The 17,729-nt window shown below is 38.1% G+C and overlaps 1 protein-coding gene across 4 annotated transcripts in view; it reads right to left on the minus strand.

Moving 5' to 3' along the window:
- Window positions 1-17,349, minus strand: part of LOC127649602 (ras-responsive element-binding protein 1-like) — a 51,522-nt gene extending 34,173 nt beyond the window's left edge. For all 4 annotated transcript variants that reach the window (XM_052134797.1, XM_052134795.1, XM_052134796.1 and 1 more), the window contains exon 1: window positions 17,065-17,349. The gene's annotated coding sequence lies outside the window, so the exon portion shown is untranslated. The remainder of the gene's footprint in view (window positions 1-17,064) is intronic.
- Window positions 17,350-17,729: the final 380 nt, after the last annotated feature.

Below are 17,729 nucleotides of genomic sequence, written 5' to 3' on the forward strand. Positions count from 1 at the left end.
GGAGATGGATGGCAAGCAGATGGAAGGAGCTTAGGGTTTTCAAGATGCACAAAATGAAATGGACTAATTCCAAATTATAGAGACAGAATAACAGACAATGGTTAAAGGTCTTTCATGTGATGAACACAAACAACTAAAGAGATTGTCTGCAACATGGCCTTGTAGAGCCAATGCATTGCCTGCATGAGCACAATCAATCAACACAACTTGGAGTATGGCTTGCACCACTGCCCAAATTAGTTCCCCACTCTTTTTATAATTTCCTGTCTCCTCTTTCGATGTCCCTATAAATAAAGAGGAAAAAGGCCAAAACGAACAAAGTAGGCTTGGGCCCTGGGTTGCTCAGCGAGTAAAGATGCTGACTACCACCCCTTGAGTCACGAGTTTGCATTCAGGGTGTGCTGAGTGAATCCAGCCAGGTCTCCTATGCAACCAAATTGGCCCGGTTGCTAGGAAGGGTAAAGTCACATGAGGTAACCTCCTTGTAGTCACTATAATGTGGTTTGCTCTTGGTGGGGTGCGTGATGAGTTCTGCGTGGATGCTGCGGAGAATAGCGTGAAGCCTTCACATGCTCTCTGTCTGCACAGTAACGTGCTCAACAAGCCACGCGATAAGATGCGTGGATTGACTGAGATACATCCTCCGCCACCCGGATTGAGGCGAGTCACTATGCCACCACGAGGACCTAGAGTGCATTGGGAATTGGGCATTCCAAATTGGGGAGAAAAAAAACTAAAAAGCTTGGGATCTGAGAACTGTTTAGAACTGTTTAATTATTTATTTTTTTTAATACCGGAACGGTTTCATTTTCCTGATTGTAAATGAGATGGCTGGTGGAGTTCAGGGTGCCCACTTGTCCACTTTAAATGGAAAAAGAACTGTAACAGTGTTCTGTAATGTAACTACTGTTACACTTCAGGTTTGTGAGACTTCAATCAGGCAGTGACTGGATGTTCATATGACAATGTAAAATTTAAATACAAAATTATTGTTTTAATCAGTAAAATTCCATAAAAGAATAAATGAATTAAATGTTACCAAAATAGATTTTTTTATTAGAATTTGTATTCAAAATAAAGGTGGATTGCATTTACACCTCTAAAAAGTCTGTGTAAACATGCTTCTTACAAAAATTGTATTACATTTATATAGGGCTGGGATAAACGATTATTTTTTAAACAATTAATCTAGCGATTCATTTTTCCAGTCCGATTCGATTTCGATTAGATTATCTCCCCATTAATTGACTAATAGCAATTTATACATGTTGATTTACATATCTGCATGAAAAAAACATGAATTCCTTAACATTGCAATATATGTTTATTGCTCTTAAAATTCCAAAATAAAAGACTAGTCAAGTGCAAAGTAATGCATTCTTAGTCAGAGGTAGCATTCAATAAAACCTTGACGCCTTGAAAACACATAGGCCTAGCTTACTGAAAAAAAGTGCATCTTGTAATTCTTCTTTCAGATTAAAATAACAACAACTTGATGTCTAGCATTCAATAAAAAAATAAAAAGGTCACCCTAAATACTTGTTTAGAACAATTGAAAGAATACAGTAACCAATGTAAACTTGAGGGCTTTAAGCTAATACAGAGAGTGCTTTTCCAACATAAAATAAATACAAATGAACAGCGACAGTGGGAGCCAGCAGCCTGTCATGGCGTCCTTCCTGAACCAAAAGAATTGAACATTTATGTTGAAAACCCATAGGCCTAGCTTACTGAAAAAAGTGCATCTTTTAATTCTTCATTCACATAAAAATAACAACAACATATAGTAATACACTCTGCCACTCACCTTTTTCTTAAACTCAAAATTAAAAAATAAAATTCAAGTAAAAGTGTACAAGAGCAAAATAATGCATTCTGATGTCTAGCATTCAATAAAAAAATTAAAAGGTCACCCAGCCACCCTTTCTTAGAGCTATTGAAAGAATACAATAACTATTGTAAATTGGGGGCTTTAAGCTAATACAGAGTTATTTTCCAACAAAAAATAAATAATAAAAATAAACATTCAGAATTCAACATTTATGTTGAACATAGGCCTAGCTTACTGAAAAAAAGTATCTTCATTCACATGCAAATAACAACTTACACTCTGACACTTTCCTTTCACCTTAAGAATACTGTGTGTGTGTGTGTGTGCGCGCGCCGGGTGGCGCCTCTTCAGGTGCTGGTACATTGTATCGACACGTTAAAAATCGAACTATTTCTGTACTATAAGTACTGTATATGCTTTTACAATGTTGTAAATGCTGACAGTCATGCCAATAAAGCTTTGTTAACACTGACTGTGTGTTTGTGGAAAGATCGTCTCAAAGCTCTTGCATCCCTGTGTGACAGGCACAGGCAAGTGTTGGATTGGGCAGGTGTTGGCTCATGGGGCTATCGCGTTCTGCTGGCTCTACACTCCATACTGTTCCTGTATCAGTTTCAGCATGTGTGTATGTGTGTTTGTGTTGAGTGGGGGAGGTGTTCGAATGGAAAGGGCTCGGTGGGGATGACAGCTACAGTGCTCTGAAGTCAAAGAATCTGGAGGAGGATTCAGAGAAGTGAAGACACCCTAAGAAGGTTTCTAGCTAAACTGGTTCTACGGGTTCGACTCTCAATTCCCATCTCTCTCTGGGTTACACCTCTTTCCTCTTCTCCTCCAACTTCCAAACAAACTTGAGCTCCATTGCTTCATCACAAACCTCTTCTGCTTCATTTCCTGTGCACTTCCCTTTCCACAGAGGCTGTTCTGAGACCATAATTGATTTGTGATGAGTAGCTCAATGCAGAATTGATTTGGGCAAAAAAATAACAAATAACAGAACCAACTAAGGCCAAAATGACATCTATTTAAAAAATGGGCCATAGAAAACCACATGGAGGGATTTATTGTCTGTATAAGCACTTTTACAGGAAACTCTTTTACCAGGAGTTCTTCTTCATGCCATGCATCAAAGGCAAGATAGGTACAGGTAGTCCCTGCTTGAAAATCCAGCTAAAATTATATTAAGATGGTAGCTGTGTTTTGGAACATAATAAATAAATTCTAACTTGTCCAAACTTGTAATTAGCTGATCCAAACTGGTCCAAGAGGGTTCATGTGCTTATCCAGCTGGACTACCAGCTGTTGGGGACCAGACTGAACTAGTACATCATCTTCGACCAGTCTGAACCAGTTAATGACCAGCTTGGGAAGGAATATAGTTGTAAGAGAGCGATACAAATCAAGAAATGTCCTCAATGTGCTTGAAACTCTGATTGGAATCTCTATAAAGGGGTTAACAGGGAGGAGGGGACAGCATTAAGGCCTTGGCAAGGCAACACGCAGCTGTCACTCCAAACAGGTGGCCCTGACATGACCTTTGGCTTTTGTTGCATACAGCAACCATTTTGTTTTAGGCAATGAAGCCAGGAACTCTAGCAAAACACATGACATCACAGCAGCAGAATAAACTCCTGGATGAAGTTAACATCATCCTAAAATACTTGCTTTATTTGTGTTCAGATGGAGGGATTCTCACAGTGTTTGATGCATGAGCTATTAGCTTTTACAATCTCCTGACAACCAAGTGCCTAAAAACACTTGACAATTATATTAAGATATTGCTGCAGCTTCAGCCATGACATTAATTTGTAGGCGAACCCAGAAGTCAAATTCACCATGGGTTTCCACTGGATTTCCCTATGGGTTTTTATAATGGGGTTTTTCAATTTATGAATTAAACATGGTCTGTGGTAAATGTGGATGTTTTTGTACAACATAAATTACACACTTTCATACCTCAAATGTGAATTTTGAAGCCACCGTGTTTAAAAAAAAAAAAAGTATTCAATTCATTACAACTTAAAAATTAAACTTTGAGGTCATTTATGTTGTAGAACAAAATGTTCATGTGTTTATGTTGAAGAATAAAACATCAAGGTATCGTCAAGAAATGTTTACCTCAGACCTTATTTTACTCTTAAGTTGAAAAAACCCATCATTAAAAACCCACTGAAACATCCAGAGGGAACCCATAGCAAATTATGGGTCACCAGTATGTATTGGGGCGAATTCACTAAACAGTTGAGCTACTTTCATGCATGGTATCCCAAAAATCTGCATCTTTCCAATAACCACCCAAAATCCAAATAATGCCTTAGACTGTAAAGGAGTAATGCTGCTGAGTGTGTCAGATCACAGTGGTCTGCCGCATCCTCCACTATATAGCGCTTAGAATCAACCTGCAAAATCGGTCTTGTGCTGTGCATTTTACGTTCAGCATGGATTTTGTGGATGCGTTTACCTGATCTGCATAATTCCTTTGTTGATTTGGCCACTAAACTAGCAAAGAGCGTGCATGCAAATTAACAATGCATTTACCAGGTGCAATCCATTCTTAGAAAATTCCCCCCATTGTGTTTTAGATGCTGGTGTCCCAACCAGGCTTCTTAACTAACTAAACCAGAAGATTCAACATTATCAGTAAGCCCATGCCCATCCAACAGCACAAATACTAACACGCATAAACCATGATTGTCTTTCTCAGCAGGTAAGCCACAAAAGGACTCTTTTTTTTTTTTTTTTGGTCTATGCCAATGGAGTGTAACCATGCATATACTATAAGGAGACCCTCACTTCCTCTGTCACATACAGCTGCAGTCCCAAGATGAGCAACATGCTACAGCTAAGCAGGACAAGCATTTTGATCTACCACCCATTTCCAGCACTGTGCATTCCAAGCTATTTAAAACACAACCCCAGTGCTGATTTACCCAAGCGTATACTTCTGGTAATTATTTCACAACCAGCCCCCTTCCTCAGATCTCTCTCCATCTCACCTTCTTTCAAGAAACACATATCTAAGGGCTGCTCATTTACAGTAGAAGCTTTTGTTGAAGAACATTTATAGTATTGAGATTTTAGGCCTTACATATAGTCACTGTCTCAGATCAGACAATACAGTGTATTGCCAGTGAGCTGAAGTAGGTCAAAAAGTGTATTTGGCAGTGTTGCGCGTGTTTACGCTCCACTGTGGTGCTTGCAGACTCTTGCCTGCATGCAGCTCCCTTTGCTTCTGTTCTCTCTTTCTCCATCCTAAAACGGTCAGCATTGCTGGTCATCAGCATATGTTGTGTTTTGGAGTTGGTCCACAGGTTAGGGTGCTGGTGTCCTTACCAGACTTCTTGAAGCAAGATTTCCTTGGTCAACCTGCTTAACCAGAAAGACCATGCTGGTTTTGATAATTAACAACATGGCTGTTTTGGTCCACTAATTTGACAAGCAAAAAAAAAACATCACTATCTAGTATAAACCAGCCTGGACCAGAATGGAAATTGAGGATGATCTTTTCAGCAGGACTGTCTGTTATATCCACCCCAACCACTCTTGCTCTGGCCCTCTATCCTTCTCCACCCACCTTCTGCTTAGTTTTTTCAAAGTCCTTATCATCAGAAACAGACTTTGTCTATTCAACGTGCCCACTCTTGCACTTCTGAACCCGTGCATGCTTACATGCATGAGCACACACACAAGCAGCACAATGTCAAAGCTACATCTGAATAAAGTAAGTAATTGATCTAGCTTAGTAATAAAACACACATTTCCTTTTTATCTAAGAATGTTTGAGAAGAAATGAATGTGGTTTCTAACTCGCAAATTTAACTCTTATGTCCATCTCCTAAGGGGAGACCCTGATCAAAGTACAGGGCCACATCACTGACCGTTGGTCACCATAGAAACTACGATTCACTCCTGACTCCACTCCCATTTAGAGTCCTGCCCACAGCCAGCCAGCAAAGCTCCTCCCCTCCTCAAGGGCCACATCCTCTAATTCTGCCAATCCAGTAAGAGCAGTCAGGTGACACTGTAGGGCTTATGCGAGTGCATATGAGTGAGTAACTGCTGGCAACAGCTGGGGGTTGTCTGTCAACCACATGGCGCATGTCATAAGCAAGATTGGACCATAAAAATAATTCAGTGTACTCCCACATATGCAAGAGGTATTGCTGAAATAAGTAAGACATTGTGTTGGAACAACTCTGGTGGTGGTGGACAGACCGCTACTGTGAGGATGTAATATACTGGAGAAGTTGGTGTAAATGAGGAGAGGCCAGAGCAAAAAAGGTCTCCACCCAGCATTAGCCGTTAGCATGATTAACTCATATTACTGACATAAAAAGCATACTTTTACAGCATAATCATGTTGAACAAATGGAAATTGCATGCATAGAACCTGATAAGAGTGGTTTGGAAACCCCTAAACAGAGTGCACACCTTCATAAAGTCCATGTGTGTGTGTGTACGGAAATCCCTTTCTTTCAGTGGTCCCCCTCATAATCTACTGTACTTTGGCTTGGTGAGCACACCAGTTTGGGGCCAGAAACTGTCTTTTAGTGCAGTTCCTTTTGTTTTGTTTTTAAATGAGGCATGGTTCTTCAGCCAGAACACAAATGTTGGGGAGTAACTAACTGAAAGTACCAATGCTACTAACTTACAAAATTGTTCAGTAACGGTTCCATCCAAATTTTTAGCATTTATAAACATATTTTTAAAAATGTGACTAAAGAAAATACGAATCATTGCGCATTTCCATCCACTACGTAATGTGCTTACCATGAGGGAGCCCGTTCTGTCATGATGGACAAGCTAAATGGCCTCCTTGCTTCGAGGAGAGTATTTGCAGTATTAGATAAATTGTACATTGTTTAGTTAGGTGCTGCCAGGAGACGTAATATCTCATAAAATGAAGGCTGAAATGGCTGATACCCAGCAAGTGAAATTAATTGGTTAAAAAAAATATTCACCAATTCAATAATACGTAGCATTGGGAAATTAATTCATTTTAAGTGAATCTATTCATTCGGAGAGTACATGTAAATGAATTAGTTCACTTAAATGATTCCTGAATTCACTTGAGCAACTGCAAAGAAATCAGATTGTTTCTTTGAAGCAAACTATTTAGTTTATTGCTGCTATTTATCATTATATTTTCAAATCAGTTCTATAAAATAGTATGGTTTCTAGTTTTATTTGTTGTATTTAGTATAATTGTATGTTGTCACCCTAATTGAGTAGGGATGTCCTGATAACGATACTGGTATCAGAATCGGGTCCGACACAATGCTCACTTACTCCTACTCCTGCAAATACTCTGATATCAAAAACCGATTCCATCTGACGTATGAATTTCATTGCGTAAACATTAAGTGCACAAATTAAATCCAAGATGTGTACTAGTGGGATTAGATGTCTAATATGGAATTTGTAAAGATGTCTAATTTGTAGATGTCTAATATGGAAGATTTGTAGATGTCTAATATGGAATTTGTAAAAAAAAAAATATTTCATGTTAAATGAAATAGAGATGCTTCTGTTCATTAAAAAGTATCTTCCCCCTAAATATGCAAAGAATCCTTATTAATAGGTAACCTTTACATCTTGGTTTTGATTTGAGTTACAGTTGCTAACACCAGTGAAGTCAGCAGGTCAGCTCTCTTGGTTTTTTTTATAGAGTTTTGATTATATATTTATTTTTTATAAAGATTTTAGTTTTTCTGTGAAAACTTCTATTATATACTAGGGGTGTAACGATCTATCAATCCGATCAATGCAACAATCCGATTACCAACGATTCAGTGTTATCGATACAATGAGTAAATATCGATACAGGCATTTTTTTTTAAGATGCATATTTATTTTAATACTCTCATGTCAGCCCCGTCCGTTCGTATTTTCGTCAGGCGATGATGCAACCTTTCTACATTCATTTCACTTTATGAGCGCTAAATAAACTTTTCATGTGGGACAAGGATTTGCGCTGGGTCTGTGAAGTCAAACTGCGCTCTGCTATCAAAAATCCAGCAATATCTTCCTGTCGAGCGCTCATCTAATATCTTCCTCTGAAGCGCGTATAGTATCAGCCAGAATCAAAAACTTCAGGATCAGGATCAAAAGTTCCTCTGATTCACAAATCATGATGGTCAGTCCTTGACAATCCAAGCAGGCAATCCAGGCCGTTTAAACTGTCAAGAGATTGCTACTCGTACTGGATCCGCATGAGCGCGTGAATGTAAAAGTGATTCACGTGTGCTAAAAGTAAATGTTTTATTCACTATGCACTGTATGTACAATTGGTTTGATTCAGTATTTTTTGGGTAAATGTGATTGCTAACATGGACATACCATCCATACCTGCTGGACTACTGTGTGTACGTTTTTTTTTCCTTCTTCCTAATATATTAACAATTTCTTCATGTGCAAATAAATTACTCAAATTTGATGACTAAACTGCTATCTGCCTTTTAACATATACTCTTTTTTATTTTATTTCTTTTTACAAAGTTAAAGTTTACATTGAAATTGGGTAAATATAGTGCTAAATAAGAGTTAATAAATTTTTTAGCAATTTTATTTTTATGTTATTTACTATATTAAATTTCGGCATTGTATCGGCCTATCTGCCACCCTGCTCTCTGTATATCGACATTGGCTATTAAAAAACTCATGTTGGTCGATCACTACAAAATACAACCCTCTAATTGGTCAGAACTGCCTTTTTGCTGATAACTGGTAAGAAAACTGTTAAGCTGATAAGAAAATTTGCATGCAGGTACTGAGCTTGAAGAGGCGATGGAGGGCACTGTGGAGCAAGCTGTCCAGTTTGGAGTGAAAGGACATTGCAATGTTTGAGCAACCTATGGATGTTTATCAAAGATTTTAAAAGTCTGCTCAGTTTCTATTATGTGTGTTAAGAAAATCATTGTAATATACTGCTCAATAATACTGACAGTCCTTGATAGTGGTGATAATGAAGGTGCATATACTAATGTGAAAAGTAAAGAGCAACAAAAAAAAATCTGAATTCACAACTTCAGTGTTCATTTTCTCTCAAGCTCTTTGTCTCATTCTAGTGGACTTCAAGAAAATTTCCAATACTCTGTGATAAGCAAGTTAATATTTACTGCAACCCTGAGATGAACCAGCCTACTAAAAGAATCAGGAGTGACCTTTGCCTGGTTTCCATGTTTTGTTTTCTCTGTCCTATTCCCTCAGGAATACTTTCCTCAAATAAACTCTTTTGCAAATGGTTAATTAGGAATACACACTAAAAATGCAACATTTATTTTCAGATTTTAATACAATAGCACAATACTGATGAAGAAAAACCTTATAATCCTATTTGAAATCAATCAAAGCTATGTAATCAATGTCTTACATGTATTCTCCCAAGTATTTGAAGCAGATTATTAACATCAATGTTGTCTCTTTCTTGCTGGATCACACATTTAGCCAAGGCTATAACTGTAGCAAGCGTGGATTAGCAGACATAAGTAAGAGTCAGGATGGTGGATAGGCATATGCTTGAGGAAAACAATGTCTGCTTATGTTCTTAAAGCTGCAAGAGACGGGAGCGGCCCAGTTTCTCCTCCTGAAAGGGCGCCATTTTTGGTCCATTGTCTACACTGCCTCAGGACATTTTGGGAGAGGCTGCTTTTGAACTGCCTGAATTAACTTAATCCTAATGAATGATAACAGCCAACTATTTAGCATCTTTCAGCTAGCATCATGTTTTGATTTCATTAGCTCATAGAATAACATTTAAAAGGTACAGGTTATGAAAGAGCTATTCTAAACATGCCATCAGATTATATGGGAAAGATCTTGTGATAATTTGCTGTGACGTGCTCACCAATTAGATAAATCTGCTGGTGAATGAGTGGGCTTTGAGTTATGTCTTGTTTAAAAAAACATTTCAGCAAGAATTCGACAAAAGTCAAGAAAATTTGGTTACCAGTACTGCAAAACCGACAGACAAGGAATTTACAAAAACAAATCTAGGAAGCTGACACAATATGTCTCAGGCAGTCATTCTGTATACCAACACATTAATTGAAGCTCTTTGCAGAAAAGCATTGAGCTAAAAGTCCAGCCACATCTGTTTCCCATTGCACATCGCACTCAGAGACACACAGAGGAGGATCTGTCCTGCTAGCAGCCGGGATGTTTCTCTCTGAAGCTCTCCTTGGCTTGTGGCGAATAGCAAAAGCACACGAGCAGACTGTGTGATTCAACAAACCTATGTGGTCATCATTCAAACGCAACAATGACATAATGACCACATGAGGACAACTGTTTCTCAACCTGCAGCTCACACCTATATTTTCCAGATAAATGACTACTGCACTAACAGTCATACACACACACTCCCTCACTCATTTCTTTTTTCCATTTCATGAATCACTACAACCGACTAGAACTGAAACTACAGTTACAGCTATGTCATGCAATTTTATAAACTGTTACAGTATGTATGTTGCAAATTTTAATGATGTTAACGAAGTTCATGGTATTACGTCATTAGATTAATTAGATATAACTTTGCATAAAAAAGGTTAGTGAGTGATTTTATCACACTAATATCATGTTAAAACACATTTTGTTTACATCTTTTGGCTATAATTTTGAAACGTTTTAACGTTGTATTGAATCCAGAATCATGCTAAAGGGATAACTCAAAATGAAAAAGCTGTTAATCATTAACTGTGACTTGCTTTCCTCCGTGGGACACAAAATTAGGTATTTGGCCTAATGTTTTATTGTATGGACTAAAAAATGCAATGCAAGTGAATGGTGACTGAGGCCCTAATACGCAAACTTTTTGTCATGTTTGCATAATGCATTTATGGTGCTAATGCTAACCCGCTAAATGTTACCACGTATTTTATGATGAATTTTGTGAAAGTTCATTAAACATTTGGTGTTATTGTTTTATAAAGAAAGCCAATGCAACTCCACACTACAGTGCGTTTATGTTGACTGATTTCAACTCAGTGAAGATATTAACCGAAATAAGATTAGAGGTCAACCGATAGTGCATTTTGCAGATACCATTAACAAAGGTGGTAGACAAATCATATGACCGATTAATTGGCTGACAGTTTTTCAAATCTATGTGGGACTTAGCTCCGTTACAATGCTCCATATTTAATATTTACCATGTCAAGCTTTTTATAGCCTATATATTATTATTCACAATATATTAAGTTGGAGACACGTATGTGCATGTGCTGACGAGGGCCCTATATTCTATTTCCATATTCTATTTCTTTGCATGCCCTCACTTCAATTATCAGAGGAACACGGAGGAATAAAAAACCATAACCAATAGTTCTAAAAAGCACCCAGTCACTCCTATCGATTACGTTGATAAGTGGCAGTAAGAATTTGTTGAACGTCTGGTACAATGTTTTCCTGAAATGTTGCGCTGGCAAGCCATTTCGACCCACCAAAACGATCTCAAAAACGGCTTCTTTTTGGCCAGATTTTTTTTTTAAATGACGTCAAACCCATTTTTTCTTCGACTTCGCTGGAAGTATATTGGCACCATTAGGGTGTGTAAATGCTGACAAAGTTTTCATTTTTGGGTGAACTATCCCTTTAACTGAGTTTTGAAACAAAAGTCTAGCAATCATGTTGGTATATCAGACATCCTTTCTGTGAATTTGCCAGAAGAAAAAAGTCTAACTTTTAGCATGTGATTCTAATGAATTTCCCACTTGCATAGTTTCACATCTTTCAAATGTTTGTTCAATCCTACAACACGAAACTCAGTAGTCTAAAGTACAAAGAATTCTAGTACAAGATGAACTGGTTCCACAATGTGGCTAGACCTGCGATCTTCCCATTTCAGAAACTTTCTATCTCCCTCCCTCTACTTTTCACCAACTCTAAATTAGCAACAAGAGTAGTTCTTCAGCATCCCCCCCACCCTTCCCACTCTGTGTTCCACCTCAAGAAACTCTCAAAAATTCACAGACTGTGTGCAACAGCCAGCTGACAAAACTGTTTAGTCAGCAACAGAGGCAGGGTGGGAGAGAAGGGGCGGGGGGTGTAGCAAAGAAGGAATCCTGCAAAGCTGTGTGATTCGTCTTCTTTTTCTCTCGCAGATAAACACAAAAAAGAGAGAAAGCAAAGCTCACAGTCCCTCAAAAATGATTGACTTTCACATAAATTAATTCTGATGTTAACAGGGAAAGGATATGGTACCTATTGTATTCAATGTTTTTCTAATTTCCTCTATCCACACAGACCAAACTTTTTCCTGTTAACCATGTGCCACTTGTACCAAAGTAGTTTTTATGAAGACAGTTTCACTTTTAGTTTCTTTACTACACGTTGTAATTAAAAAAAAATAAAGCGGCATATTCTGTCTAACTGAACCAATGTGCATTGATTTCACAGAAGCGTCCCCAGCTCAGTGTCCATACATTTAAAATACTAAAAGTGGATAAAAAAAGAGGTTTCTAATTCCTGTTTATGAGTTTAAAGTATTTGTAAAAATGTGCAAAGCACATAATTTTGGAGCACATTATGGATATAGCAGCATCATTATTAATATAATGCTAGTACATTTACTGTACATAAACAGTTATAATCGCGCTACAGCTGGGTTTTGCATAGTCAAGCTACAGCCTTTATTTGTTTGTCCAAGTTCACATGATAAAATGCATAAACTAAAATTTAAAGGTGCAGTATGAAAGATTCTGAAACCCTTGTTATTAATGACACCTGTGGCCATTAAGTTGACTGCAGCCAGCTACCTGTTGCTGTTGCTCGTGCATTCCATAGGAACGCGAGCGAGCATCTAAAACAATGACGTGACGTACAAAGAGACTGAACGTGATACACCAGCATCATGCTGACAGATGTGGTAGCATAATTAAAATTACACAGTTATGATTGATTTACTACAAACTTTGAGACTAACTAAAACTACTTATCAGCTAACATAGCATACTGATACACACATACAACTACATACTATCAAACTATAACACTGGGGCAGTGGTGGCTCAGTGGGGCAGTGGTGGCTCAGTGGCAACAGTATTGTATGTCATATGTTGTACTACGACCAAGAAACCAGTGTATTTGCTTAAATTTATCCTGTATACCTAACTTTTTGTATAAAGAGAAGATCGTTGAAATTATTTGAAAGTTACGAAGCAAGGTAGCTTGCAAATTCATCAGTGTTAGCAGGCAAGATCAAGTTAGCTAAAATTACACAGATCAATACTTATGGCACTACACTACACATGCTTTGCTGTTATGAAAGCTTACCCATCCAATAAAAAGAACACCAGTTCAGGGTCGGTTTTGATCCCAAAAACCGAATGAATGTCCCTCCAGGAATCAAATGCCCTGCCGATGTTCACTCTAGTTTTTGCTCGACCACCATCACGTTCCCGCTTAGCCAGACTGGATTCATAAGATAAATGTTTTGTTTTTTTTGGCTTTCTCAGAGAAGGAATCGGTGTTGTGCTGGGAGCCGTACGTTGACAAGGCTCTTGGGAGCACGCATAAACGTCACATCCTTTGGAATTTCCCGGCAAAAGCGACCCACTCCCTTCCCGTGAAAATCAGTCTACAGGCTTTAATAGGCAACCTAGATAGTCTGGAATCACATTGGCAAAAAAAGGCGAATATTACATGTAAATTGTTACATATTGCAAATTTAAAGGAAGGATGTCAGCTGAAGAAGTGTTTAATACACATCACCTCTGTCTTTTGCCAAGGCAAGTTGAGGTCCGATTAATGTGTATACATGCTGGACGAAGCAAGGCTAAATTATCTAGGTATGTTAGTCCAACTCGCAAAACTCTGACTGGTACAACTACGGCTGCATAATTATTCGAGTAAATAAAGTAAATTACAATTATAAGCTGCCACAATTAACAAATTGTGAAAAGTGTAAATTACAGCATTACAATGAGGTCTTCTCCTATTGTGCAAACAATTATATTTACAACATGTTTTTTGCAGCAGCAACAGCAGCAGCAGTGTAGCATTAATTACTGTTGTTTTTTTGTGTATAATTCTGCCAAAACTGATTTTGATTTACTAATGTATAAAACAGCAATAAAGTAATTCAGAAACACTGAACAATTCAGAAACACTGTTATCAGATGTGTAGCCTAAATAAAGAATATGGCAGGCAGATGAAAGCATAGGTCTCTTAGGAACAATAATGGGCGTTTCTCAGTCTGTGGGTGTTTTCAAACTGGGATAGGTGTTTTTTAACTATCCAACTATCCAAAGTAAGGAATCTCAATGTAGTAATCAATGGGTGTTTCCAAAACCAGGATGGCCATATCTCAACTATCCAATGAAAGTAGGGAATCTCAGGCAAATCCTGTAAACGGTTGAAAACACCAGTTTTTGTTCTGCAGAGACACACATCTCAGCAGATGCCCCAATAAGTATTTTATGTAAATTATCGCAAATTATCTTAATTATAATATAAAGGGAAAAAAGTCATAATCATGCAGACCTGTTTATATGACATTTTCAAAAGACTAATTATTGTTTTAGTCTGACTGAAATAGAACTTTGAAAATACATGTAAATGTACGAAGTGAATGTGTAACACCTTTCCTGAATAAGAAAACTAGTGACCAAATAAAGAGTAGCATTGAAAATGTTTGTGTTTTTAAGAGATTTAAAGGAAGGAATCAAATATTGTTCTATATAAATGTAAGCCTATCTCTTGCACACTGTTTCCACCTACTCAAAACAAACTTTATTAAGCTCCACAGGTACCGTATCTCACCCAACACCCCAGCACCAAGTCAGGCTTCCCATTCCCTTACGATGGAGAGGGAACATAATCTTATCTAAAATAGACAGGTTAAAAATAGCTCCAGAGCGAAACAGGATGCCCATCGCTACCCCTGGATGAGTGAACAGAACACCCATCACTAGGAGCAAAAGGCTCTGTGAGGTAACCAACTAGTTTCTCCATCCACCCCAGGATCAACAGACTGGTCACTCTGTCTTTACGCTGTTTAAACAGTCACAGTTGGGCATGTTTGTCAAGGGAAGTTCACTAGGGAGCCCCATTTAATCAATGTCTATTAATCAAGGTTAAATAGGGTGTGTGTGTGTGGGTGTCTTTAGGATGCTAAACAATACATTTCTGAGTATTGATATTCAAATAGACAGTAAACCCCAAAGCAAAAGCACAAAACAAATCAGTCAGCCAATCGGTATTTGTTGGGCTTTGAGACTCCAGAGTTTTGTATACAAAGTGTTAACGCAGGGGCTGATGGCAAAACTTTCTATCACTATCTATCAGCATGCCAACTCTGATGGGTTTTCTCTATTCAACTCTTGCGACTCCCTGCTGAGGACAGAGGAGATTACAGCCCAGATCAATGGTTGACTGTTCAGTGGAACATGCCTTTGAATTTTCAATGGTCTTCTGGCTTTACGCGACTGATTTGTATTGAACAAACAGATCTCCACCCTACATCAACTTGCATTGTTAGAGCTGCTAATCTAATAGGAAAATTGGAAAAGGAGGATTTGTATTAGCCTAGCCTTTCTGTCAGAAGGTGAAATAACATTATCTATACAATTTTATATTTTATGATGTAAAACAAAGGAAAAACGTCTATTCTCATATGAATTAGAAAATAAACAAAGTAGTAAATTCTCCATTTCAGGTGATGAATCAATAGATTCCCATGTTGGTCTTCAGAGTACAGTTCCAATGGTTTAATGTTTTATGATAATTTAAGACTACACAAAGGATAGCGACCTGGCATCTCTAATAAGCAACAACGTTTTCTCGATATCAAACTGTGATGATGATCAGGGTCAAAACTAATTTGTGTAACATTGGTTTCAGAAATAAACCTCCCTCTAAATGACTAAACACAGTAGTTCACAAAATGCAGGTCATCATAACCATATATTGTAATATTTATGCAATATACACAGTTTGCCAACTCATTTTCCAGAGTATGGAACTATGGCGAATACATTTAGAATGGGACACTTATTACAATTATTATTGTGCATATTCTTCCTTTACTCATTCTTCTATTAAGTTCATTATAAACTAGTAAGAAATAATATTGTTGTAGCATTTTGGATTATATTTTCAAAGCAAATGCTAATAAAGATAATCAGAAAGTGTCCCACTTTATCCTGTATTCAACCTATTTGTTCAAAACAACCTTGATGTACTTAAAAGTCAGCAGATTGGGAGTAAGAAAGTGAGTGACTGATGGTTCTGCTGTAGGCCTCCAGGAGCCTAGTGTAGAATTTGGTAATGGAATGTGAACTGCTCATCCGGATCTCTGCACATTCTGAACCTCCAAAGAGACGCGAGAACGGACTGTGGATGATGGGAGGAAGGGCATGAGCACAACCTCTGACGAGACACTCGCACAAAAAAAAAAAAAAATGATGCATCAATTAATTTGACAGGGAAATTTTTCAAATAGACCATAATCATCCTAAATCCATATATTTGCAATACTATCGTCGATGTAGGTTTTTATTTCAAAATAATAGCCTGAATGAATGTCTTGTAAGACTATTCGGAGTTCATTTTGTGCAGCAAACCCAACCCAAAGAGAGTCTCGCGCTGTGTTTTCCACCAACGACAGCGAACTTCCTCCTTTAAAACTTTTGACATTCCCAAACGTTAAGTTTCTAAAGTGCGACCGACAAAAGGATGGTTGTCTGGTGAACAATAAAAAAGTCTCGATAATGAAAACGTGTCAAAAACGCAAATAAAACGTCAACACAAATGTTCCGGCAAGGTCAAAATGTAAAGGGAAGCATGTCCAACCCCCCACGCGCTAGCCTCGATCAAAGTTCAAAGATGTAGATGCTTCGGTTCAACTATAAAATACTCACTTTTTATTACACTGTCTGGGCTAAACTTAAGTCTTTAGATATTTAGATAAAGTCCCATTATAGGGCTTATGGTTTATTGAATGGTTAAGTTTATCTCAGGTAGGAAGAATATCCATGTGCGCTGGTTAGACGCGAGTGAATTCCTGAAGTCGGGCGTTCAACCTTTGGATGCGAGAATGAAACGAGGAAGCGCAAACTCTGAGCGAGGAAAAAAGATCGGTCATCACCTCAACATCTTCGGCCTTACAAATAAAAAAAAATAATAAAAAAAAAACTTCCAATAAAGTATCCATTCAATAAAGTTTGCGCTCGACAAGTTGAGAAACATCACAAAACACCACGAGATAAAATTCAGAAAACTATTCAGTACTTACGTTTGACTTTGTCGGGGTTGGGCAGATTGCGCTGAGACATGGTGATGGTGAAAAGAGATGATGGACTTCGAAGGAGAGAAAAAAAACCCTGCAAACTTGTTCCGGAGAACGATCAAAATGGCGTTTTTGAGGATGTGCAAAGTTCGCCAACAGGAGACTTTACATTGCTCGCTTGCGTTAGCTCCCTAAAGGAATGATGGCCATCGACACTTCCGACGAGTGAGGGTCAAAAAAGTCACTTTTTCCTCAAAGTGTGTTCCTGAGCGCGGCTCAGTGAACGTGATAAGTAGACGCATCACGTGTTGCTCTAGTCTCCAAGGGGACGTGTGTTACTGAGGCTGCCACTGGAGTTCAGCTGTGAGCATCTCTACGGGAGGGGCTGAAAAACTTCGTTTCCACTTTTGTCCAGCCTCATCCGACAGACAGACAGACAGACAGACAGAAAGACAGACAGACAGATAGATAGATAGATAGACAGACAGACAGACAGACAGACAGACAGACAGACAGACAGAAAGACAGACAGACAGACAGACAGATAGATAGACAGACAGACAGAAAGACAGACAGATAGACAGATACATTTGATCCAAAAATATGATTGTAAAGCTATATTTATATTTGCTTGCATATATGTTCATGTCACAGGTTAGCACATTACCGAT

The sequence above is a fragment of the Xyrauchen texanus genome, chromosome 9, assembly GCF_025860055.1.
Source record: "Xyrauchen texanus isolate HMW12.3.18 chromosome 9, RBS_HiC_50CHRs, whole genome shotgun sequence".
Taxonomy (NCBI): Eukaryota; Metazoa; Chordata; class Actinopteri; order Cypriniformes; family Catostomidae; genus Xyrauchen; species Xyrauchen texanus.